Below are 25997 nucleotides of genomic sequence, written 5' to 3'. Positions count from 1 at the left end.
TGTTTTCTCCTCTTAGGCCACCTATATCATATTATAGATCTGGTGTTTCACTCTTTTTTTAAACCGGCAGACTCCCCAGTGTTTAAGAACAAGAGAAGTCTCCTTGGTCCTTTACCACCTTGTCTTACCTGTCTTTCCAGTCTAGATGTCCCCTTCTAGTCTCAATGGGTCCCTCTTATTCCTCACTTCTCTTCTTAATTCTCAAATACCTCTCACAGTTTTCTGATGTATCATCTGTTTTTGTCCACCTCTACCAATAGTCCACTTGACCTGGAATGATCTTCTTTACTTTTCTTAATACAAATTCCCTTAAATTCAGGACTTAATGTTATATTCTAAGAGGTCTTTCTGATTCCTCAGTTATTACTCATAGATCCCACAACCAGTTCCTTTATTATATATGCTTTTCATATCACTTTCAAGATATTGGGAAGACAGATGACAATTAAGTATACAAACTATTTCAATTTGTAACAAGTTATATGAAATAAATCAATAAAGGGCAATAAGAAAGAAGAGTTGGAGTAGATACTTACTTGTCAATGAAGGCCTCTCTGAAAAAGTGAAATTTAAACTGATAAGGAAAATATAAAAGCCAGTTATTTAAAGCATGGAGGAAAGAGTGTTTTAGGCAGAGAGGCACATACAAAGCTGCAAGATGGAAAAGAGATTGGTGCATTTGAGCAAAGGAGAAGAGGCCTCTTGGCTAAAGTATAGAAATCCAGGGGACAATGGCTTGAGATGAGGGTAGAGAGCTATACAGGGCCAGATTAGGCAGGCATTGACCACTGAAGGCTTTTAAACAAAGGAATTGCTGTGATTATGTTACTGCTGAAAGACAATTTCTCTTGATTCTCTGGGGAGAATAGATTGGAGGAAAGTAACAACCTTAAGGAAACCATAAGAATGCTATTGCAGAGAACCGGGCAAGAAAGCACTTTCAAATAGTAGATCCTGGGATAAACTCCTGTTATCTTCAGGATATTTTCTAATCACTGTATCTCTGAGTAGTTCCTTTGAAATCTGAATGATAAAACATTTGACAATATTATTGTTTCTGTTACAAAAATGATATCATTGGCTACAGAAATAAAGTGTTAAGAGAATGCAGGCAGAATAGGCCAAAGAAAGGAATATAAATTTCCAATGTGAGTGCAAAATGGGAAGGTGGGCACTTGGAATGCATGAAGAGAGATGATCCAAATGGCATTTTTAAATGGGATATAAAAATGGATTCAAAATTTGCAACAGAAGACAAGAAATCAGAGTGGAGGTAGTTGGAATAGGTTAAAAAAATGATGGCGACCACAAAAAGGTTATGACAATGTAGCTATGAGATTGGATTGGAAGTGAAGAATATGAACAGAGAAATATACCTAGTTTTTTTTTTCCTCCCAGCTTTATTGAGGTATAATTAATAACTAAAAGTTGCATGTTTATAGAGGATGTGATGGCTTAATATATGTATATACTGTGAAATGATTAACATAAGCTAATTAACAAATTCATTATCTGGTTGCACTGGTCTCCTGAATGAGTGAGCGAGTGGATAAAAGTGCCACTTAGTAAGGGGATAATGCTGGGGGAATTCAGTAGTTCAATTTTGGAAATATTAAATTTGATAAATTTGTGCCTAATGGAGATTTTTATGTAGGCAGCTAAATGAATGGATCTAAAAATACATTTCCCTGTATATATTTGTAGACAAACAAAAAATCATTCTATAAGTATTATTCTACTGTTTGTTCATGTTCATTAAAAATATGACATTCTTCCTTATTTGTAATATACACTTTATTTGATTATTTTTAAAAGCTGCAGGATTGCATGTCTGTATCATAATTTAATCAATAATTTTAGTGTATGGTCATTGTTATATGTAGCATCACACAATTTTACAAATATTTTATTAGGATACATTCTAAAAAATGGAATTTTTGAATTAAAATCTATGCATATTTTTGGCAGAAACTGCCACCTTGAATTTGACTGCACCATTAACCATGTGTTAGAGTATCAATTTCCCTGACAGTAAATTTCATTAACTTGTTTTACATTTTTCAGTCTGACAGGGGAAAATGTTATTTTATTTCATCTTCCCTGGTCCATGATGTTGATTATCTTTTTATTAGTTTGTTAGGTATTCCATTTTTATAATTACTATTTATTTGTTTGTTACTGGATGATCTGAGAATTTCAGTGGTTGGTAGAGGGAGGAATGGATATTTTATAAAAGTTGATAATTATATGTTTTCATAAATGTTGAATATTAGCAAAATATTGCAGGTAGTTTTTGGAAGGCACTTTAGAAATCAATGCCTTAATGTTTGTCTATTTATTTATTTATTTATTTGTTTATTTATTTATATTTTACATTAGTTCATTGTACAACAATAGAAAACTGATACATGAAGACAGGAATAAGCTCTCACCATTTACTATCAATTTAGTTAGGAGTTGGGAAGAAAACTGTAATTGTTATTCAAAGTAATAACAAAGTACTTCAAAATACATTTAATTAATTTCATCAATAAGAGATTTATTTAGAATAACAAATTTTTTCCTGCAGTAAACACTCCTAAAAGAGAAAGAAAAAACCTACAGGCACTGTATGTCTCCAGTGTTTGATGTTAACCTCCTTAATTTTCCTATTGTAAATTTTCCTATTGTAAATTTTGAATTTTTTTTAAAAAATTTTATATATAACAGCGGGATGCATTATAATTCTTATTATATATATAGAGCTCAATTTTTCATATCTCTAGTTGTATATACAGTATACTCACACCAATTTAATGTTTATTTTTGTTACCTATGTATTAAGAAACTTTGAAAACAAATGTTCAAATCCTCAAGAAACTTTAAGGATTTAACTAGGAAAAGCCTGAAGTATTTTCCCCTTGAAGAGTCCTGAGTGCTTCACAGAGCAGATGCAATTTGCAGACTGCTACAACAGTCATAGCAAACCCAGTAAGAGGTCACCCACAGCCATGTGTATCCTGTTCTATTAATAAAGGAAATGTAGACTAGGACACTGGGGATTAGACACAACTAATTTTCTAAAATGCCATTGAGTTGATCTTTATCATTAAAGCCAACATAGACATATGAAGAGTTAAACCAAGCTCTTGCCTCTCAGATTTCAGGAGGATAAAGCCTGGTGTTTCATTTCACGCCCACTGAATAGCAGCTCTCAATGGCAAGAAGTCTTTAAAACTTGTATTTATGGAAGCTATGATTTTCAAATACTACTCCAATGATTAAGGTTTTTAGGGTGTATATTTTTAATCAAAAAGTAATTTAACTTTTTTTAAACTAAATTCTGAGTTCCATATCTCACCACTATCCCCACAGGAAGTCTAATACTGTGCTTTAAGGGTTCTAAGTTCAAGGTGCTTGGACCAAGTTGGCATGTCCCCAAAGCACAGTGGCAATCTTTGGAGACTGTTCATGATCAAATCGGTTTTGTCATTCCAAGAGTGGGAATGACAAGTTAAATGCAGCCCAGTATTGTGGATTCTTTGTGGTGACCCTTCTAACTTTAAGAGTAGTTGTTTTATACTGAATGTCCTGAGTGGTTGGTATTTTATGAAAATTGAGTTCCTTAAGCAAAATAAGTATTATTCAAGTTGAAAAAATTGGCTACCATGCAGAGACACTGTTCTGAATGCATTAATATGTGTATTGAATGAAGGAATCATAAAATAATAATAGAATTTGACTAAAATTATCAAAACTCCTTATTAAGTTTCTTTCTGGATGCTTTGAAACTGAGGTTAATTTTTCTGTGATAACTGACAGTTTGTTTGTTTGTTTTTTACCACTTTTTGCATATATAGTTTGTACTACTTGTGGGCATGTATTTACTCAGACATAATTTAACTTCTAATTTTCTAATCATTTAAAGAGTGCTAGGAGGCAGAAGTTACAGTGTTAATTTTTTCTTGTAATAGATTTATTTTAAGTTTGATGAAATATGTGAATTACATGTAAAAAGCACACATTATCAAGATAACAAAAATAAATTTGATAGCAGAGGCTCTTAAACTTCAATTTTAAATATTTCAATTATTCTCACTATATAGACTATATATCATGCTGCCATCTAACCTCAGTGATCATAAACAGTAACAGACCTTTGGATTTGACATCCTTGATTTCACTCTTCATACCTGGTACCAAGGTCTTAACAGGTACCAGTTTGTCATTTTGCTGAAGTATGGATTTGAATTGCTTGTACTAGATGGAAGCAAATCAAGAACTTCTCAAAACAACTTGGATTTTTCCAAGTTATAATTTATGTGAAAGGTTAAAAAATTAGTTTATTTGTAAAAATTAGTATAGAAAATAAAGATAAGAATTGGTGGGTATGATATAAAGCGACAATTCAAAAGCTTGTGAATGATGTGTTTTTGTTTTAATTTCTTCACCATGGTTTGGATGTGTGAAGTGAGCTTACTACTTGCTTCACAGAAAAATAAGAAATGATCCATAAATATGTGCTGGGAAAGCTTTAGCCAATGTAAAAATTGCTTTTTGTTAGGAAATTTTAGCAAAAATCAAAAATACCATTGACTTTTGGTATGAGAATATATTCATCATTTTGGTAATAAATAATTTCTTATCTATTAAGTATTGGCAACAGTGTCTAGCACATACACAGTATAAAATAATTCACTCCCGGTGTTATTGGCGATAATGGTGATGATGATGTCGTTGATGATCATGATGATGATTTTCTGGATGGAAATGTGATCTGAAAACCAAAGACTCATACAGGCATTTCCATACATAGAATAGCAAAGATGTGCTATTGTCTGCCAGTTGATGACAAGTATATAAAAATAGAATGTTTGAGGTTGTTTTATCAAAGTATTTAATCACTGCTTACTCTTACAGAAGTTCTTCTCATAAATTTCCCCCAAATAAAAACCTCTAGGGCTGGGGATGTGGCTCAAGCGGTAGCCTGGTCGCCTGGCGTGTGGCCCAGGTTCGATCCTCAGCACCACATACAAACAAAGATGTTGTGTCTGCCGAAAACTAAAAAGTAAATGTTAAAAAATATTCTCTCTCTCTCTCTTAAAAAAAAAAAAACCTCTATTACTTGTATTTTCTCAAAACCACAAAAAAGTATGATTCTGAATATTTAACTAAAGACACACAATCCATAAGGGTTTAGAAGTTATGTATGTTCAGAAAGAACATTTTAAGCATTTAAAAGTATTTAAAGTTTGGATATTTTCCTTCAATTTTTATCTGAAAAGCCTCTTTTCTCTCTCTTATGCATGGTAGACTGCTTCTCTAACCCCTAAGTCCCAGTCCAAGGTCTGCTTTTCTCTGAAGTCTTCCTGGCTCCCTCAAACTCATGTTCTCTTCCCCAACTTGCTGCCAGTGTGCCACCAGCTGCCTTACAGTGATGGTTGCAGGAGTGTACAAATTTGCATTTCTCTCTTACCTTTAGACTATAAGACTTTTTAGGAAGGCAGTAGGTCCTCAATAAATATATGCATGCACTTCAAATCATTTAACATATGCTAATAGGAGATAAGACAGCCCTAAGATTTCAATTGATGAAGGTATCAGGCAGTGGCCATTTCAGAAATAATATTAGTTTCTTCACACAAAGAAAGATTTTAAGTTATGAGTTGATAACACACAAGTGCAGCAGATAAAAGTCATTTTTGTAAAATGTTTATTAAATATCTACTATATTTCAAGTACTATTATATTTGGTTTTGCATGTATGACCTTATTAAATCTTCCAGCATTTTCATCATGTATGGACTTGTGTTTTCTCAATATTCAAAGTCATAGGTAACAAATGACAGAGTGTAATTTAAAACATATGTTTTGACTCTTGAGTTTTCTTTCCACTATTCACACCAAATTTTCAACACTTATGCCTCCTAGACTAGACAATTATTTGAGCTCTAGAGGCATTTTCTATACTTTTGTCAGAATTTCTTAACTTGTTAATTCCTGCAAAGCTCTGATATTGTTCCTGACCCCTGTCTCCCCTCATTATCTATAGTGTGAATTTATAATTGATTTTGCTGATCTAATACCTGAACTAGTTGGACCACTAGATAATGTCAGGATTCAAATTCATCTGTAGTATTCATTGAACATTCTAAGGCTAGGATGTTGCTTTTAATGAAGAAAAATTCATTGATTGGAGGGAAACAAATGAGTCAGAGAATTTTCATTATATTTAGACTCCACACACAAATTCAGAGATGTCACCAAAGATGGTAAAACAGCCTTTAGGGACATCTGAAAACCAACTTTTCTTTTTTCTCTTCTGATCTTCCTAAATTCATATTTTTTCTTTTCAGATTCAAGCTAAATTCTGAATTCCTTAGTTCTTAGGAAATATATATGGCTCTTGCTAAGGTAAATGAATTGACTCTGGGCAGTTGAGGGAGTAAGATTAAGTTCTAAGTTTTCAATTCTGTATAGTACAGTGGGATATAATGGGTTAAGAAAGAGTAAAGTGGGGTGGGGAGGAAAGAACTAAGAGAGGGCTTTAGGTTTTCTCTACTGTACTCTTGTCTTGGGACCCTGGATTTCTCCCAAGTGTTTTATCTCCATATACTTCCTTCTATAAGATATATTACCCTACCAGAGTAAGATGTCTATTTCCAGTTGTTGCTTGCTGGAATTTATTTGATCAAACAAAGTAGAGGTTGTATTAGAGCAATAAAGTATACTTGCAGCCTTTTCATATAAAATCACTTTTTTGTTGTAAACAATTCTTTAGCTAACTTCACTATAAGGTCATTGAGACATAAAACTTTAGAGAAAAACATTTGAAGAAGGCCCTGTATTTGATCCCCAGCACTGAAGAAGAAGAAGAAGGATAGAGAGTAGAAGGAGGGGGCGGGGCAGGGGAGAAAGAGAGGGAAGGGAGAGGGAGAAGAGGGGAGAAGGAGTGCTTAATCAAAGTATCTCTCCTTTCCTCACTAATATTATCTTTTAATTGGTGATAAGCATTATACCTCCTCGTAAAACCATCTCTGCCTGATACCAAGTGGTTAAAATTATGAAGTGTTCTTCTAAGCAGGAGGGCTGGGTAGTTGTGGTGGATCCTAATAAGATGTAATTTAAAAATCAGTGTGAGAGGAGTTGCCTCTACATTGATGTGGTTCCAGTTCCTACAGTACATTATGAGCTTCAGGGCTCCACATTGCTATTGCAACAGCTGAAACTTCCTCTTTGTCAGGTCAGATATAGACAAAACAGTGTCAAGTTTATATTTATATTTAACCTGTAAGTTTTCTACACATATCTGGACAGTTGAGGCAAATTCCAAAATTCTGTTCAGGGCAAAGAATATGTACAGTGATATTTAAAGCACTGAGAAGTCTAGGAAATTGGTTGGGTTATTTCTTCCAATAATCAGGGTTTTTTTTATTATTAGTTGTTCAAAACGTTACAAAGCTCTTGACATATCATATTTCATACATTTGATTCAAGCGAACTATGAACTCCCATTTTTACCCCATATACATATTGCAGATTCACATTGGTTATACATCCACTTTTTAACCTACTGCCATATTAGTGTATGTTGTATTCTGCTGCCTTTCCTATCCTCTACTATCCCCCCTCCCCTCCTCTTCCCTCCCCTCCACTCCCCTCCCCTCCCATCTTCTCTCCCTGCCCCATCTACTGTAATTCAGTTCTCTCTCTTGTTTTTCCCCCTTTCCCCTCACTTCCTCTTATATGTAATTTTGTATAACAATGAGGGTCTCCTTCCTTTACCATGCAATTTCCCTTCTCTCTCTCTTTCCCTCCCACCTCTTGTCCCTGTTTAGTGGTGATCTTCTTCTCATGCTCTTCCTCCTTATTCTGTTCTTAGTTGCTCTCCTTGTATCAAAGATGACATTTGGCATTTGATTTTTAGGGATTGGCTAGCTTCACTTAACATAATCTGCTCTAGTGTCATCCATTTCCCTGCAAATTCCATGATTTTGTCATTTTTTAGTGCAGAGTAATACTTCATTGTGTCACTCCAGTGAGATTGGCAGCCATTATGAAGTCAAACAACAACAAGTGCTGGCGAGGATGTGGGGAAAAGGGTACACTTGTACATTGCTGGTGGGGCTACAAATTGGTGCGGCCAATTTGGAAAGCAGTATGGAGATTCCTTGGAAAGCTGGGAATGGAACCACCATTTGACCCAGCTATTCCCCTTCTTGGACTATTCCCTAAAGACCTTAAAAGAGTGTACTATAGGGACACTGCTACAACGATGTTCATAGCATCACAATTCACAATAGCTAGACTGTGGAACCAACCTAGATGCCCTTCAATAAATGAATGGATTAAAAAAATGTGGCATTTATACCAATAATCAGTTTTAAACAGTCTAAAAATCTGTAATGTGATTTGGCCTCATAGTTTGGTTGAGAGTGGAGAAATTATGTTGAGGGCTTGATTAGCAATTGTATAGACCTTATTTACAGTAATCAGAAATAAATGTAGAATCCTTGAGTGGTATAAGCTATAAAAGTAATTTAGCCTATTGTTAAATATACCTATCATGATTTTTGAAAGAATGAATGACTATAAATGAATAAGTTATTGATAATTTCTTACTTTAAAGTTATATCATTAAAATCAAGATATATGAACAAGCTTTTGTTGTTACTATTGTTTTTCCTTTCTCACCCAAATAAGTAGATTTCTCAGGTGAGTTTTGCTGAGTTACCTGAAAAATCTGGTTTTTTAATGCCAATATAAGTCTCAGACTACAGAGGTAACTTTTAGCCAAGGCTTTTGCATAATTAGTTTTTAAAAGTACAGCCCATACTCTGGCCAAGCCAATGTTTCCACTACATTGAGTAACTCATAGTGTCAATCTGGCAACTAACCTGATATTTTTCAGTACGTTTTTGTCTTCATTATCTATCCTTTGAATCTCTAAATTACTCTCTGGTTTCTTCACATTGGTAAGTGATAAAATTATTTGCCATGGTAGAAAAAGTACATTTTTGAAAATTAATTGGGCCCAAGATTATGCTATTTTTTTGTTTTGGGAGATTAGAAAGCTTCTACTTTGGGCAGGGTAAATAGTGACCTTAATCAGTAGTACTGGAGGAAATAGCAAATTAAAAGATATTTAACTTAGACTTTACCTTAATGAATAATACTATATTTCTGTGTTTTTAAACCTTCATCACTTAGCAAATATGACCTCAACTTAATATGACTTTTTAGTTGTTGTTTAAAAAGGGGGGGAACTACCATAAGTATGTATGATATTTTATTATCACTTGTATAATAATCCCAATTTTAGGAACATTAAAGTGTTGGAGAAAATAGGAATTAAGGAAATTAGGTGTAAGTCTAAAGTTCTGGAGTAGCATTTTAGAAAAGTAACTGTTGATATGCTTAAGTAAAATAAAATTTTGCAAACCACATTTTCTCCCCCAAATAGTATACCAAACAGTTGAATAGCTGTTCTAGAGAATCCCTTCCCATAAATTCTAGTTGTACATAATTTTAGCAAACCTTTTCATAGAAATTGTATTTTAACAAGCTATTTAATAAGTATATGAATATTTGATGCATGCATAAGTAATATTTTAAGATTGTGGTATAAGATAAGGAAAGGGAAGTAGGGCTATTATGCTTCAAAATAAAATGCTATAACAGATAGATAACACTCATAGGCAAGCTACATGGTGTCTGTTCTTCAAGATAAAAAAGTCTTTTTATTTCACATGTAATATGCTTTAATTGCACATAAACTGATTTTATATGTATAGCTTTGAAAATTTTTAACTTCAAATCATATCATGTGTATGTGTATGTGTTCTCACAAAGGGTATACAATATATTGATTCATAAGGGAATATAAATTGTCAGTGTAAATAATTGAATACTTGAAAATTCTATAAGAAGTTTAGAAAATGGGACCAATAACCACACTTAATCATTAATAAGACAATAATGGAAAAAGGTCATACTTCACAAATGTATCAACATATATATGTGGTCACATTTAAACATAAACATTTGTTTGACAATTGGCATTTTATTTTGCATAATGATATTGACTTCTTATTAAAAACTTTGTAATAGTTCATGGGGCCAAGAACTGTATGAATTTACTATTACCTAGCAAATTATTTTTTAGAGAATTTTATTGTTATTTACCCAATAAGTAGAAAATGAGTATGTTCAGCTTAGTGTCACTGTGATCAAATACCAGACAAAAACAACTTAGAGGAAAAGAAGTTTATTTTAGAGATTCATTCCACAGTGAGCCAACTCCATTGCTCTGGGCTGAAGGTGAGGCAGAACATCATACCAGAAGGGTGTGGTGAAGGAGCTTTGCTTGTTTATGGTGGCCAGGAAGTAGAGAGAGGGGAAAGGGCCATAGGAAAGGTTACACCCTTCTAGGATATACCACCAGTGACCCACTTTCTCTAGTCACCCCCCACATGTCTCCAATAACACAAGAGCTTTGGGGGTACATTTCATATCCAAAGCATACCAGTGGGCTTTATTTTTGAAGAAAAAAGGTCAAAAAATTCTAGGGATACAGTGGCCATGTACTTTGTTTTCAACTCATAGGCAAGCTACATGTTGGATGTATTTCATGCTAAAGGTCTTTTCATTTCATGTGTAATGTGCTTTAATTCCACATGTACTGATTTTAATGTATAGCTTTGAAAAATCTTAATTTTAAATTGCATCAGGTGTATGTGTATTTATACACATGAAAGGTATACAATATTGATTCATAAGGAAATATAAATTGTAAAATATACATAAAACAAATCTAATACATAAGCTCATTGTTTTAAAACCAAAGTGTATGATAATTGTGTAAGTGGACTCAATTCTTAACAGATGTTGTATATATTTCATAGTTTTTAACAAAAACTCTTTTTTTAAACTTCATGTATTATTATACTATCCAATTATGGATATTTAATAAAGTATAATGTATGAATATTGACGTAGTCCTTGGAGAATAAATAAGGGAAACCAAGCAAGATGCCACATTGGCTAAAGATGGTAACCAAGTATTCAAAATAAGAGAAGGTTCAGTCTTAACTGATGCTTGAACTTCCTATAGGATGAATGTCAAAATGAGTGAATCTTAAGTAGTGGCTTTTCAATTTTTGCTGCTTTCATGGATAGTGCGGTGGCGGGGTGGGAGGGGGACACACAGTCCTTGTGGTATAGATGATGGAAGGATGGCCATCCACTTAGGTGGAATGATTTGGAAGGTTACATTCTGGAGAGCAGTATCCTTAAGGGATTGTGTGATTCCAGTTAAGTACAGATCATCAGGAGGCCGGCCTGCATTGAATGATGGTCAAGACCCAGAATAGTGATCTTAAGGGATAGGCATAGGTAGTAATAAAGTCCCTGGCCTTGCTCCCTTCTTTATCTTTATATAGTAAGAAGGCAAAAAGGGTGTTTAAAAATTAGGAAGTGGTATAGAATAACAGCTATGAGATTGGGCCTTGGAATCAGCAAACTTGGTGTGAGTCCTGGCTCTGCCTAGTACCAGTTTCTCCATAGCAGGTGCCCCTGAGTAATCTGGACTCTAAAGGGTGGGGAAAGGATAAGACCTCCCAGAGGTGTTGCACCTGGCCCCTATTCTGGATGTGTCCTCAGAAGCCTAATGGCGCCTCACACCAGAGGCAGGAGGTAGTTAGAGAATAGCTGAATAATTCTGGATTTTGTTTTGCTCAAAGGTGCTTACCTGATCATTAGCTGTAGCTGTTTGGTGGCACAGAAAATGTTCAACATCCATCTTCCTGTCTAGTGACTTTTTCAGTTACCCCATGAATTACATATTTTCACTGACTTAACACGTAACCTTGGTGCAGGTGCTCTCAAATGCAGCACTAACATGAAAGGCATGTGTTGACTCTGCAGCCAGTTTCAGGTTTGCAGATAAAACATTCTTGACATCTTTAATACCCTTTATAAGGTCTTTTATAAATACTGGTTGTCAGTTGATAGATTTTTTTCCCCCAAGCACTGAAATTCTATTTCAAAACAGAATTTGGTGGGTGGCTGCAGGTTGTTTTTAGAAAATAAAAACTACTTGTTTACATGCTTTACCATTAAATGCCTCTTTCATTATTTTGCCAGTTTGAAAATGTCTTAATGCCCCCACAGAACATGTGGCACCAATGAGCTATTCATAGTAAAAGAAAACATTGATTCTAAGAGTCATTGCAGAAATACTCTCTACTGACATTATGCTTGCAGCAGGAAAGATTATTACAGCTTAACATGGGTAGATTCTCTTAATTGGTTTTGGTGGGAGTAGTGTACAAAGCAAAAAACAAACAAACAAAAAACCCACATTGCTTGGGTGTTCCGTAGTAAATAGGATTTGTAATATATTGGAGGGGGCATTTTATTAAAGAATAACATTAAGAAAGCACATTTCTTAAGTGTTCAATTTGATGAATTTTTACTAACTACATATATGACTAGTGCTCAGAGCAATAAACAGACAATACCCATACTAAATTCACACCAACCTCATCATTTTATAGAGACAGGGTTGAGGAGAAAGGCCCTGGAGCTGGGCATTCTGCATTTAAATCCCCATCACCCTCAGAGTTGGAGAAGATAATGCTAAGTGAAGTTAGCCAATCCCCCAAAAAACAAATGCTGAATGTTTTCTCTGATTTAAGGAGGCTGATTCAAAGGGGGGTAGGGAGGAGGAGCATAGGAGGAATAGATGAACTCTGGATAGGGCAGAGGGAAAGGGAGCGGTTAGGGGATTAGAAATGATGGTGAAATGTGATGGACATTATTATCCAAAGTACATGTATGAAGACATAAATTGGTGTGAATGTACTTTATATACAACCAGAGATATGAAAAGTTGTGTTCTATATGTGTAATATGAATTGTAATGCACTCTGCTGTCATATATTAAAAAATCAACATATATCATATCATATATAAAAAATCAATAAAAAAATCCCCATCACCCCTAACAGTTTTTTTTTTTTTTTTTTTTTTTTCAGAAAACACATCATTCCATCTCCTTTTCTTCTGGTGTTTTTTGCTTGGTGTCTTGCATTGCACAGTTACTTCTGACTCTGTCCTTCTGTCTGTGAATATAAGTTCACTGGGGAACAGATGCCATGTTAAAGTTATTTTTAATCCCTTGCAGTGCTTTGAGCTATGCCATAAACAGGCTTAATATTAGTAAGTGTTTGCTTAATGAACAATGAAATACATATCATTTATTATTATTCCACATCTACTTTCCAAAGAACCAGAAACAATTTGTAGGAAAAAAATAACAAATGGAGTATTTACATGTTTGAGGCGATTGAAATAAGAAGATTACAACATTTAGGCAATAACTTTGACTAAAATTTCTTTCAGTTTAATGAGAAGTGGAAAATATGTTGAGTGAAATGCTTCCTGTTTTCTAAAAGAGAAAATAAATACATATCTTCAAATCATTTCTTTATATGTCTGCCTTCCCCTCTGGCCAGAACAATTCTTTGTATATAGACAGTGTGTCTTATTTAAACTTATATTCCTAGTGTCAATCATAGGGCTCAGTACATATGCACATGAATGAAGGAATAAATGGAATGAAATGAAGTGAATGAAGAACAAAAGAAAGAAAGAGAAGGAAGAAAATAAGGAAGAAAGGAAATGCATTTCAGGGAATTATGATGAAAAATAAAAATATTAGAATGATAGATATGTGTTCACTATACCTGTGCAGAAGAATGTAGAACACCGTTTCTTCAGAGCCAGATGACTGCTTGGGTCTCAATCCTGACTCTTGATGTGTGTTCTTGAGAAATTATCTAACTTCTTTGGGCACTATTTTTTTTCATTTGTAAGATAGGTTAATAATACTGCCTCTTAGGGATCATATGAAATGCATTTAAAAGCCCTGGCATTTAATAAACACTAAACAGTGTTAGCAATTCAGACATTCAGTGTATTTTTATCAGGTGCTACAACACACCAGGCACTATTCTATGTGCTGAAGCTACAGAATTTAACAAAACATAGTCACTAGTTTTATGGACTTTTTATTTATTCTAGTGGGGGATAGAGACAGATAATAGATAGCCACATAAAATCAGAGAGTGGCTGGTGCTATGAAACAACAATAAGTCAAAGTGAGAGGATAAACTTATTCATGGTGGTGGTAAGGCTGCTTGCTCGTCTATGCAGGTGGTCAGAGAAGGACTGTGTAAGCAGAGACAGGGAGCATGAAGGGAATGTAATATGCTCTCTAAAGGAAGGGTGTGCAATTGTAGAAGCAGTGAGTACAAGGCTCTGCGGTGTGGAGGGCACTGGCTATAATGGAGGACAGAGGATAGCAAGGAAGTCAACAAGCCTTGTCACTATAATTGAGAGAGAAACTGAAGCTTAATTCTGAATCTGGTGGAAAGCCATTGGAGGACTTTGAACATGGGAGAAATGAAACCTGATGCATAATTGTGAAGGATAATTCTGGTTATTCTGTGGAGGAGAGATAGTAGCAGGGTGTGAGCAGAAAGAGAACATATAGAGCTATCAAAATAGACCAGACCAGAGATGATGGTAGCTAGGACTATGGTAATAGCATTGAAGTTGGGAAGAAGAGATCATAATTGGGATACATAGATATGGGATTCTGTTTGCTGATTGATTGGATGAAAGTGTGAGAGAAAGGAGTAGAAGTAAAGATCAAGGTTTTTGACTTAAGGAACTAGGTCAATTGGAATTGTCATTGATTATGATGGAAAGATGGAGAGGATTAATTAAGGGTGAGAAGAGAGGTCACAGATTCTGATTTGATCATGTTAAGTTTCTTTTATTCATTAATTCACTCACTGTCTATTGATCTACTGTGAGCCAGGTACTTTTCTAGAATCTTGGAATTGATCAGTGGAGCTGGAGATAATAAAAATTTCTGTACATGAAAAGTTTTCATTGAGTAGAAAAGGACAGATAGTGAATAATATACAATACACAAGTATTATAAATAATATATAATGAATTTGACACTGGCTCACTCCCCTTCTGAGCTCTCAAAAAGTATGCTTCTAAGACTTTGAAACACAACCTATTTAGTCCTCTCTAATGTTGTTTCTTTCCCACTTGTGTACATTCTTCTCAGTTTTTATACAACAAATAGGCTCTTGTTTTTTAAGATTTCACTGTATACGAGCAATTTTAGGCTCACAGTAAAATTGAGAGAAATACATAGAAGTTACCACTTGCTCCCACACATTCATGGTCTCCCCCAATGTCAATACCCCTGCCACCATGGTACATTTGTTATAATTGATGAATATATACTGACACACATAATTCTCCAAAGTCCATAGTGTATAATAGGATTCACTTATGATGTTGTATGGCTTTAGAAAAATATAAAATGATATGTATTCATCATTATAGTATCATACAGAGATTTTCACTGCCTTAAAAATCCTTTATGTTCTACTTATTCAACCCTCTCCCAAACCCCAACCCCTTGCAACCACTGATTCTTTAAACTTCTCCATAACTTTCTTTTCTAGAATGTTATATAATTTGAATCATATATTTATGTAACCTTTATTGACTTAATATGGACTTAAGGTTCTTCATGTATTTTCATGGCTTGATAGCTCATTTCTTCTTAACGTTGAGTTACATTCTATTGTCTAGATATACCATAGTTTATTTGTTCACTTACCTTCTGAAAGACATTTCGACTGGTTTGGGTTTGAATAATTATTAATAAGCTGCTATAAATATCATGTGCATTTTTTGTGCTTTCAGTTCTTTAGTGTTTTTAAGTCTTTTGGATAAATACCAAGAAGATAGATTGATGAATCATATGGTGAGAGTGTGTTTAGTTTTGTGAGAAACCACCAAATTGTCTTCTAAAGTAGTTATATCATTTTGCATTTCTACAAGCAATGAATAAGAAGAGAAATTGTTCCCACATTCTTGCCAACATTTGGTATCATAAGTGTTCTAGGTTTTGAACATTCTAATTATGTGTAGTGAATCTCATCATTGTTTTAATCTACATTTTCTGTATGATATATAATTTGGAGCATCGTTTCATATGCTTATCTATTAACTATATATCTTCTATGGCCAGGTGTTATGTTAAGGTTTTGGGCCCACTTTTAATTAGGTGGTTTGATTTCTTATTGTTGAATTGTAAGAGTTCTTTGTATATTTCAGAAAATAGGTTTTTTAACAATCAGATGTGAATAGGCTCCTCTTTGTCCTACATTCCCCACTAAATCTCTAGATATTATTTATACTTAAATTCTTCAAAATCAAGTATACTTATTCAGAATCAAGGTTGCCTACATATTTATGGAGTGTGGCACCAATCTCTTTATATTTAATGGTAAGTTGATCTAAGTGATTTATTTATTCCCGATTCATCTTGTCATAATTCTTCTGACACATTTTTATTTCTCTTCCCATATTCACAATTTCCCTAACTCTTTGCTTAACTCAGTACACATAGATGCAGAACTTTCCAGTATGTTCCATGTTATTCTAAGTGTGACAGACCCAACACAAAGAAGAGTACTAGGATCAAATAATTTAAGAACAACCTCATTGTACATCCCCTTCATTTAAAAATGTACAATATTTACTATTATTTTTAAGGTTCTGAGAAATATCACAGTAAGAAACTTGTTTGACTCTGTCTAACTAGCATGCCCAAGACTAACTTTACCCTAAAATAGAAACTAACATTCTTTAAAACAGTGTTCCAGGAGTCATACTTTGAGAAAATGTTTGGGTAGACATCATAGTGGCAAGAAATCCAGAGAAATTAATTCCAATATTGAAACTAGTTTTGTTTGTATAACTTTGGGCAAAGAAGCTAAGCTTTCTGTTCTTAGATTTCTCATTATAAAATGACAATACTAACAGGCTCTCCTATGGTTGTTTTAAGCTTCATTTCAGTATCTTTATTGCATCCAGAGATGAAACATGGATGAAAGTGCTTTACAAAAGTTCAAATAATATGGTGTTAAATCTTACTTCTTGTGTCTTTTCAGTCAAGCGTTTACTTCCCATCTCATGCACATTCTGAAGTAGTATTTATTCTTAACCAATGTTGTAATTTTATTGCCACACTCAGTTTCCCTCACCAACTGCCTAATTTGTACTTATTATCCACAGCCAAGCATAAAGTGCCTCCTCCTACAGGAAGTCATCTTCAATCTTGCCTTCTCTCTTTCTGGGACGTTCACTGAGAGAGTGCCTCCCCTGCAGAGAGTAGCTCTGCATGGGCACAGGCTGTCTTCAGTGGCTGGCATATAATAGGGTTTCAATTAATATTGAACTGAATCCTAAATTGTTCCATTTCTAAGAATTATATCATCCTGTTTTCAATTTTTGTTACCACATGTTGGGTGGGGAGGGACTCTTCTTTCATCCTGAGTGTGTTTATCATCAGGGTTCCCACAACATAATCATGCACTGACTTTGCTTTGGTTCTAGTTCTGAGAACAAATTGTCCTGTGGTTCAGGGCATTGCCTGCTTTCCTACTGAGATTTGGGCTGTCTTTTCCCTCTCATTCCTTCCTTTTCTTTTAGTGAAGTTAAACACTAATCAGTGAAAGTAGATAAAACTCCAAACCTTCTTTCTCATTTCTTTTTAATTATTTGCTCCTCACTTTGAATCTCTCTATTTTTTTCCTTCATTTCATTTACTCTGTACATTCCTGTTTGAAGACACACTGAGGAGACAAGGCATATGGCCTAGCCACTTCTGAGAGTTTTAAGAAAATGCTGACTGTCTGATTTTTGAGTTTACTCTCGTCTTTCCATTTATTCTTTAACATGACTTTCTTGGTTTCATTGCTTATTTGTTATCTATAAGGCCATTTCATCACACAAGCAGCAAACTTCAGGACAGAAGATAAAGAAATAGTGCAACAAATAGAGTGTATTATAGCCACTGTGATTAAGGAACAACTATATTTCTGCTGACAACCACATATTATTATCCCTATTTTATAGATGAGTAAATGAGGTACAAAGAAGCTAGTAACTTGCCAAGCCAGAAAGTCAAGAATCCAGGCTTTTCAGCCTGCTTATCTGGCCATAAAACCTCCTTCTTTTAATCAAGTCTATTTTATTCTACATGCAATATAAAGCCACTAATATCTGATGCTGAGCATTTGTGAGGATCTGGCTAAGGTTGACTGACATGATGTCAGTCATAGATATGATATGATGTCACTCATAGATAGGAGCTAAGGTAATGAAGTTTGCTGGACCAGGCAATGACAGTTGCTTGAATAAAAGTATTAGATATAAAGGTTTCTGATGTTAAAGTATACTGAGGGCAGGGAGAATAGAAGTCAGCTATGGTAATGATGGAAACACAGTTGTTGGAGTAGTATAATAAGATGGTTAAAAACTTTAAAGACATGGATTAGAAGCCATGCTCTGCCAATTTTAGCTGATTTTGGTCAAGTTACTTAATTTCTTTGAATCTCAGTTTCCTAGTGTTAAAATGAATATATTATAGATTGAATATCTCTTACCTGAAATGCTTGGGACCAGAAGTGTTTTGAATTTCAGATTTATTTGAATTTTGGAATATTTGCATATACTTAATGAGCTATATCAGGAATGGTATCTAAGTCTGATATGAAATTCATAGTCCAAAGGTAATTTGATCCAATATTTTTAGTATACCTGTTTTTGACTGCAACCTGTCACATGAGGATTAGGTGTCACCTAAAGTCAGGTGTCCATAAAAATCAGATGTGGAATTTTCCACTTGTGAAATAATATTAGCACTCAAAAGGTTTCAGATATTGGAGCATTGTAGATTTCTGGATTAGTGAGGCTCAACCTACAATATGACTTACAACATAGAATTACTGTGAAGATTAAAAGAGTGACTAGCCTATAGTAAGTGATAATAATTATCAGCTACAATATTATGCTGTTTTTTTTTTTTTTTTTTTTTTTTTTTTTTTTTTTGGTAAGAGTGAAGTAAGATTAGGGAAGATATGAGTTTTGGAAGGTTCTATCCAGAGAAGAGACACTTTGTGTTTCAAATTTTTTGATCTATTAATTTGGGACAAAATAATGTCCACAATATAACCTTGTAAGTGAAAAGTCAATTGAGAGGGAAATTTTGCTAGTTAAGCAGATCATGGAACTGTAAGGTCAAGACACAGATAAATCTTCAACAACATGGATATTGTAAATGTTGAGATAAAATGCAGTCCACCGGTTAAAAGCCTTGAGTGAAGGTGTAACTGAATCCTGAATGTCACTTGGTGATAGGGGCAAAAATGAGGAGAGGATTGACAAGTATTATATGTCATACCATATTTTTGTCTATTAGAGGGTTTGATCCTTGAAGGTAGAGATGTATACCTGTGATTTCTAGTCTGGGCATAAAATAGTTGATCAATGTTTATTGGCAAATTTATTAATGTAAAATTTTGAAGGGCTGGGGATTGAAACCAAAGTCTTTCACATGCTAGACAAGTGCTTTCCCACTAAGCTACACCTTCAGCCCTGTAAATCATTTTAAAAGTTATAGATTCCCCTAAGAATGGCACAGTATCCAAGAGTGACATTTAGGAATTTCAAACCACTCTCTGTTGTTGATATTAGACTTCCCTTTCTCCTTCTCTCTCTCTCTCTTTCTCTGACTCTCCCTCTCTCCCTCCCTCTCCTTGCAGGCCGCTCATATAATTTTAAGAAATAACCATTTTAGACTATGGGCAATATTAAGTATTTGTGAATTCCAATGTTACTGCAGAAATATTAATTCTACTTAAATTAATTCACTAGTTCTGACACTAGCAGGTTAAAAATTATTATAGAATCAAGGCGTGAAGTATTGGCTTTGTCAGCCTTCATGTAGACACCTTCGTGTTTCAAGAAAGGATATAATTTTCTTTACTATGCTTTTAGGAAAGATACATCAGCAATTGCACATTCCCACACCTTTGTAAACTTGGAAATACATGATTCTTGTCTTCTTCCAGTTAAAGTTTATTTAAATACACTTTATGTTTTGTAAAAATTGTATTTTTAGTTTGCAGAGTTGATCATCCAATATAAATGTTATAGTCTTTTTATAAATGTTCAGATAATGACAGAAGGAAAGGAAATTGGTTTTGGTGAGCTGGAATTCAAATTATACTCCTTATTTTAAAAACAAACTCAAATAAACTATACTTCACTCCTGCCTCCTATGTGCTAAACATTGTACAATATGTCTTACATATATTATGCCTAAGCTTCACAACAGCCCTACAAAGTCTTCCTCATTTTACAGATGGGGAAGTAGAGGCTTGAAGTGTTTAAATAGCTTGCCCAAAGTCATTTCAGCGAAAATTCTACCTTAAATATATGATGATGTGATTAAAATCATAGAGCTGACATTTTATTGCTCAAAAGGTTCTCAGAGAGTCCAATTTGCTAGAGTACATTAAGGCCTAGAGCATTTGCTAAAGGCCACAGAGATTTGCTATAATATTTAAAATTCCTAAATGTTTGGAAAACACCTTTCCCTCAGGAGGGAAAATTGCTCTTGAAATTGCAAGCAGGAGCAGAAAGAGGAAACTTTAGTCCTTTCTCCTAAGTAGCTCTTCATTGTTTTCCACTCCTTTTCTTCAAATTTTAAATGAAAGAACATGTTTGTGAATTTTCTGCCTGATTTTTGCCTTGGTGTTTATTTTGGGCAAAATGTTATAATTATGCAACTCTAATTCTCACTGTATAATTTTTTTCTCAATGAGCTTGGCTCAAAACCCATATTGCTTCCCAGACCTTGTATATATTATTTGTTGCAAAAGAGGGAAACCCAAAAACTGAACAGAAAACTAGCTTGAGTTAATAAAAGTAATTAAAGCACTGCATCAGAGGTTTGAAAATCAGAGTGAAGCTCAGTGTGATCATTACCCACTTAATCATAGCCAGGTTTGATGCCCAAAGGAGATAATTTTAGGAGAAGAAAACTAGAATGTTCTCTTAGACAGGGTCTTCCACACAGCAAATTGGCATTATATGTGCAAAGATTTTACTAGAAGAAACCAAGGTAAAACTCATGGGCAAGTTGCCTATACAGATCTACAGAGCTTGTGGTCAGTTTCTTTCTTATGGACTGTTTATGTACCTCTCAAATTCACGTTGAGTCCTAAACCCCAATGTAATGGTATTAGTAGGTAAAGTCTTTGAAAGGTCATTGAAGTCATGAGGATGGACCCCTCATTAATGGAATTAGTGTCTTTATAAGGAAAGACATGAGAGCTTGCTCTTGCTCTCCATCATGAGAAGAGAGTGATCTGCAAACTAGGACATAGATTCTCACCAGACACATGATTATGAGCACCTTGACTTTGGAATTCTCAGCTTCCAGAACTGTGAAAAGTAAATGTTGTATAAGATACCCAGTACACAGTATTTTCTTCTAGCAGACTAACCTAAGGCACTTTCTTTTTTTTTTTATTTTGTACTCAAAGTTATATAGCTGATGGAGTGGAGCCAAGAGGAAAGAAAGGCTGAGTGGAAACATTCTTGTTCATAATAGTTCATTCACAGGGCCAATACTAAGTGCTCAAGCCAAAACTGGCATTCAGAGGAGTTTGGTGTCTCCCAGGAAGCTATCTATATCAGTATTGCCTGTCCAGTTCTTGGGTAGGGCAGCCTGTGGGCAGCACCATCTCTGCATGAATACAAACATGGATTTCAGAGCAGCATTGGAGCCCTGGCTCATTCTTCCTGTATTTGGAGCTCTTTGAGGTGCAATCTCTTTGCTCTGCACAATGCTCCCCATACCCTGATTTTTGCCCGATGACTGTTGATTAAAAGTTAATGTCAAAGGGGCTGGGGTTGTGGCTCAGAGATAGAGCACTTGCCTAGCATGTGCAAGGCACTGGGTTCAATCCTCAGCACCACATAAAAATAAATAAATAAAATAAAGGTATTGTGTCCAACTACAACTAAGAAAAAACATTTTTTAAGTTAATGTCAATATCTGTACTAGTTTCTGTTATTTCTGTGACAAATTTCCACAAACTTAGTGGTTTAAAACAAGACTAATTTGTATCTTATTGTAATATGGATCAGAAGTCCATAGGGTCTCCCTGGGCCAAACTCAAGGTGGCCACAGTGTTGCCACTTTCCTTTCTACTAGCTTTAGAGAAACTGGTTGCATTCTCTTCCAACTTCTAGAGGCCTCATGAATTCAGTAGCTCCTGGCCTCCTTCCTGTGCATTCAATGACAGCAACATTATATCTTTCTGTTCCTGTATTCTGTATCAGGGCCTCCCCTGTTCACAGCTGGGAAATGTTCTTTGATTTTCAAAGGAGCCATGTGATTAGGTTTGGCTCACTTGATTCCAGAGGAATTTACCCATTTCAAGTCCCACATTTAATCACATCTGCAGAATTGCTTCTGCTATGTAAAGCAACATATTCACAGGTCTCAGGCATCAGGATAGAACATCTTTAGGGGTTATTATTCCGCCTACACACTACTTTTCTCTCCAAATTAGCTGTCTTTCCCCAAATTCTCTCTCATCTATTTTGTTTGTTTCTTTTCTTTGCTTTGCTTTTGAGACTGGTTAAGTAATAAAAGAGGTGACATTTTGTAGCTTCTACAGTGAGCATAAATTAAATTGATGTCAACTGAATGAACAAATTGTTGGAGCATTCTGTTTCACCTCAAATTAATGGTGAACACAAAAAGAATTAATTACAAATCCATTAATTGTGTGTGTATGTGTGTTTCTATTTTTATTCTAAATCAATGTCTCTCAACCTTCATTCCTAGGTATGCCACATATCAATTAAATTAGAATCTCTGGAACTAGGACCCATTGATGTTTTTAAAAGACTTTCAGGTAATTCCAATATGTAGGCAGGTTACAGTATTTTATAAGCATTAAGCTTTGTGACATATCTTTTAACTTGGATGATGACAAGTGAAAAGCTTTCAACATTAGACTTTTTCAAAATAGGTGCTCTTTATGTTGAATAGCTTTGATTTTTAAAATCTTAATATATTGATGAAAATCAGGTAGTTTCGCTTATCATTGATAACCTACCATGACCTACTCAAAGATTTGAGGGCAATAATAATTAATTTATATTTTTAGAATAAAAGAAAAGTTATAATTTGTGTCCTGTTTTTTTCTGCCAAAGCCTATGCTATTATAAAAACCTGAAAAGCACTAACATTAAAGACGTGAGGAGCAAAATAACTAACAAAAGCAGATATTGAAATTGTACAAAGTAGAAAAATATTTTAAAATGGAAAACTTAGGATAAATCTATACAGAATCCACAGTTGTAATTGAGCAATTATGGAATGCTTTCTCTAGTGTTGAATTTCTATGATTCTAAGATTTGCTAGTTATTACTTTAAATTGAATAAGACAGTACCACTTCACCACACTTTGCTAAGTATAATGGGACATCATAAAAATAATCCCAAAAGAAGACTCAAGCCAGATCTGAAAGGGTATCATTTCAGACAAACTTGGGAACCATTTGACCCAGCATCAGGGAAAATGGAAAGAGAACTTCAGTTATTTGCTTATTTAACTATTTTTAAAGACATAATTAGTTCTATTAAATTATTGCAGTAGAGGAAGGATAGAAATACGAGAACTAGTGAAAAATAAGAGGGGAAAATAAAGGCGGTGGTAAGTCAACTTGAAAATTTCAAGAGCTAAATAATGTTGAAAACAAGGACCATGTTGGCTTAATGACTTGTTTCCTTTTGTGTATTGCTGGGCACTGGGTAGGAGATTCATGGGCCTATGTACCTGAAATGGTATTGGGTTTAATGGACCTGACTTTCACTAGATTCTCTGGCTGCTCAGGGTCAGGAAAGGGCAGATCTAGACAGATGGACAATATCTGTGGTCTTTGTGCTTACTCTCAGTGGGTGGTATTTACCTAATAACTCAGTTCAAAAACAAAATCAATTTTTCTGGCCATTTTATTGAAAATACTTCACAAACTTCCAAATTCCTAAGTAAGATCAGTGAAATAAAAATGCCTGATTACTTTATTCTCTCCATTCTCACAAGGATATTGATTCCCCTCCTGTTCTCTCCTCTTTGCAATTGCCCTCCTCTCCTGAAGGAAATAAACAGAACCAAATACTGAATCTTTGGGACCCCCTTCAAGACATAATGCATTTTTTTTCTAGACTTCTTTCCAAACTAAAGCAGATAACATGACACATAGTTTTGGGAAAGACATATTCCCTACTTACTATGGCCGGTCACTTAAAAGCATTAGTTTATTAACTAATTATTAATTTATTAATCAGTCATCACTGAGACACATCAGTTGTTTGAAAATGTCTTTGTAGAGAACTCATTATCCCTGGGGTTGCTAATATTGCAAGTGGTTCATTTACCAACAAAATGCAAAAACTCTCATCTCCTTTCAGTAGTGTTCTCCTTGTAGACTTGTTGTTGTTGTTACAATTCTCACTGAGTATAGTCATTTTCTGTGTTATGGTAAATTTAGGTGAAGGGTTGTCAACTGGCCACATTTTGGGGATTGATGAAGTGTTTCTTTCCCTCCATATAAATTTACCCTGAATTATACAAGATTTCTGGGGATAATTTTCCATGCAGAGGGCTGAATTAGTCCCATGTTAGTTAACATTTGTGATGCAAACAAGGATGAAATGTATTGTCTGGAAATGAAAATATCAATCCCTCATATCCAATTTGTCTGTTGTGCTTTGGTACAACCTCAGTTAAAATGAAGTTAATCAGGAGTGACCTCATAGGGTCACTAACTCTAAAATTAATTCTGGTTTTAATGATATATGTCTCTAATTTATACCAAAAAAGTGTGGACCACCTGTGTTGTTGACTGGTTGTGATCATCTTGAGACCTAAGGGATTTATATTAAGAGAAAACCCAGACATGCAGGATACATGTTTCTTTAAAGTTATGCTATAAAAATTATTTTCTCAATTAAATCTAAGTGATTCACTTTTTATTTTTAAAGCCATAAAACTTGTGGCTTTGAAATGATTGAATATATGTTTGTGATTTGTTTTCACTAGTCTTTTTCCTTATTGCCCTTCTCCAATGACACCATTCATGTAGCATAACCACAAATCTTAAAGCACATTTCATAGACAGGGCCACATTTGGCACTGGGCTATAGCTTGCAGTAATATAATTTTATAGAAAATAACAGTATTAATTAGATATATTTTGGTGAGCTGGAAATAAATGTTTATGATTATTGTCCAAAGCCAAACAGGAAAATGTAAAAGCAATAATATGTTCTCTCATTCCAGTATACCAGCTTAGGCAAATTTTTGGCTGGAAAAGCATAAGTGAGTAATTAGATAATTGCTGCCTTGATTGAGCTTAATAGGAAACATTTCAATTAGGCTAAAACTACACAGAAAGGAAGTGGGCTTTTTACAAAGGGAAACATTCCTTGTCATGCAACTGTCAGCTTGTGCCCACACTAAGAGATGGGATTAAGTGGATCTGTGCAAAGGAAACAAAAAAGAAATGATTGCAGTAATTAGACCTATACTTAAACATTGTGTCTTCTGATAGAATTTCTTGATGATTCTAGCATTGATAACGCAGCCCCTATAAATGTCTTGCCTGTAACAAATTACTGCCTTAAATCTATGGCAATGCAAGTTCCTGAGAAAAAAAAGTTATGATTTTTCTCATACTAAAAAAACTAACATTCTAGAATTGCACTCCTCTTTTCCAAGCCACCTGCACACTAACAAAAAATCAGAAATGTCATTTGGGGATAGTTTACATGGTTAATAGTTTCGCCTTAGCATACCTACAGTATATGTATCCAGTTGTTGACTCAGGACTTGAGCCAGAGGTAAAAAGCCTCCTTTCTTAGAATAAGTGTCCAAGGAACAGTGCTATTCTTAACACCTCGGGGTTAAGGTTGTAGTGTGACCCCTCTGATGTGTCAGCATTAGGGGTGTTATCCATATGGAGGGTATATATCTCCACCCACAGGTTAA

The 25997-nt window shown here is 34.6% G+C and overlaps 1 protein-coding gene across 7 annotated transcripts in view; it reads left to right on the top strand.

The window, feature by feature from the left end:
- Positions 1-25997, top strand: part of Slc25a21 (solute carrier family 25 member 21) — a 538394-nt gene that overhangs the window by 172519 nt on the left and 339878 nt on the right. The window contains exon 2 of one of the 7 annotated variants that reach the window (XM_071607841.1): positions 22787-22856. The exons of 5 other annotated variants lie outside the window; for them this stretch is intronic. The gene's annotated coding sequence lies outside the window, so the exon portion shown is untranslated. Of the gene's footprint in view, positions 1-8879; positions 8955-22786; positions 22857-25997 lie in introns of those variants that run through there. One more of the 7 variants, XM_071607842.1, reaches the window with a different exon arrangement.

The sequence above is a fragment of the Marmota flaviventris genome, chromosome 2, assembly GCF_047511675.1.
Source record: "Marmota flaviventris isolate mMarFla1 chromosome 2, mMarFla1.hap1, whole genome shotgun sequence".
In the NCBI taxonomy this organism is placed as follows: Eukaryota; Metazoa; Chordata; class Mammalia; order Rodentia; family Sciuridae; genus Marmota; species Marmota flaviventris.
The sequence above is the reverse complement of the archived record's forward strand: the minus strand, read 5'-3'. Positions and strand labels throughout refer to the sequence as shown.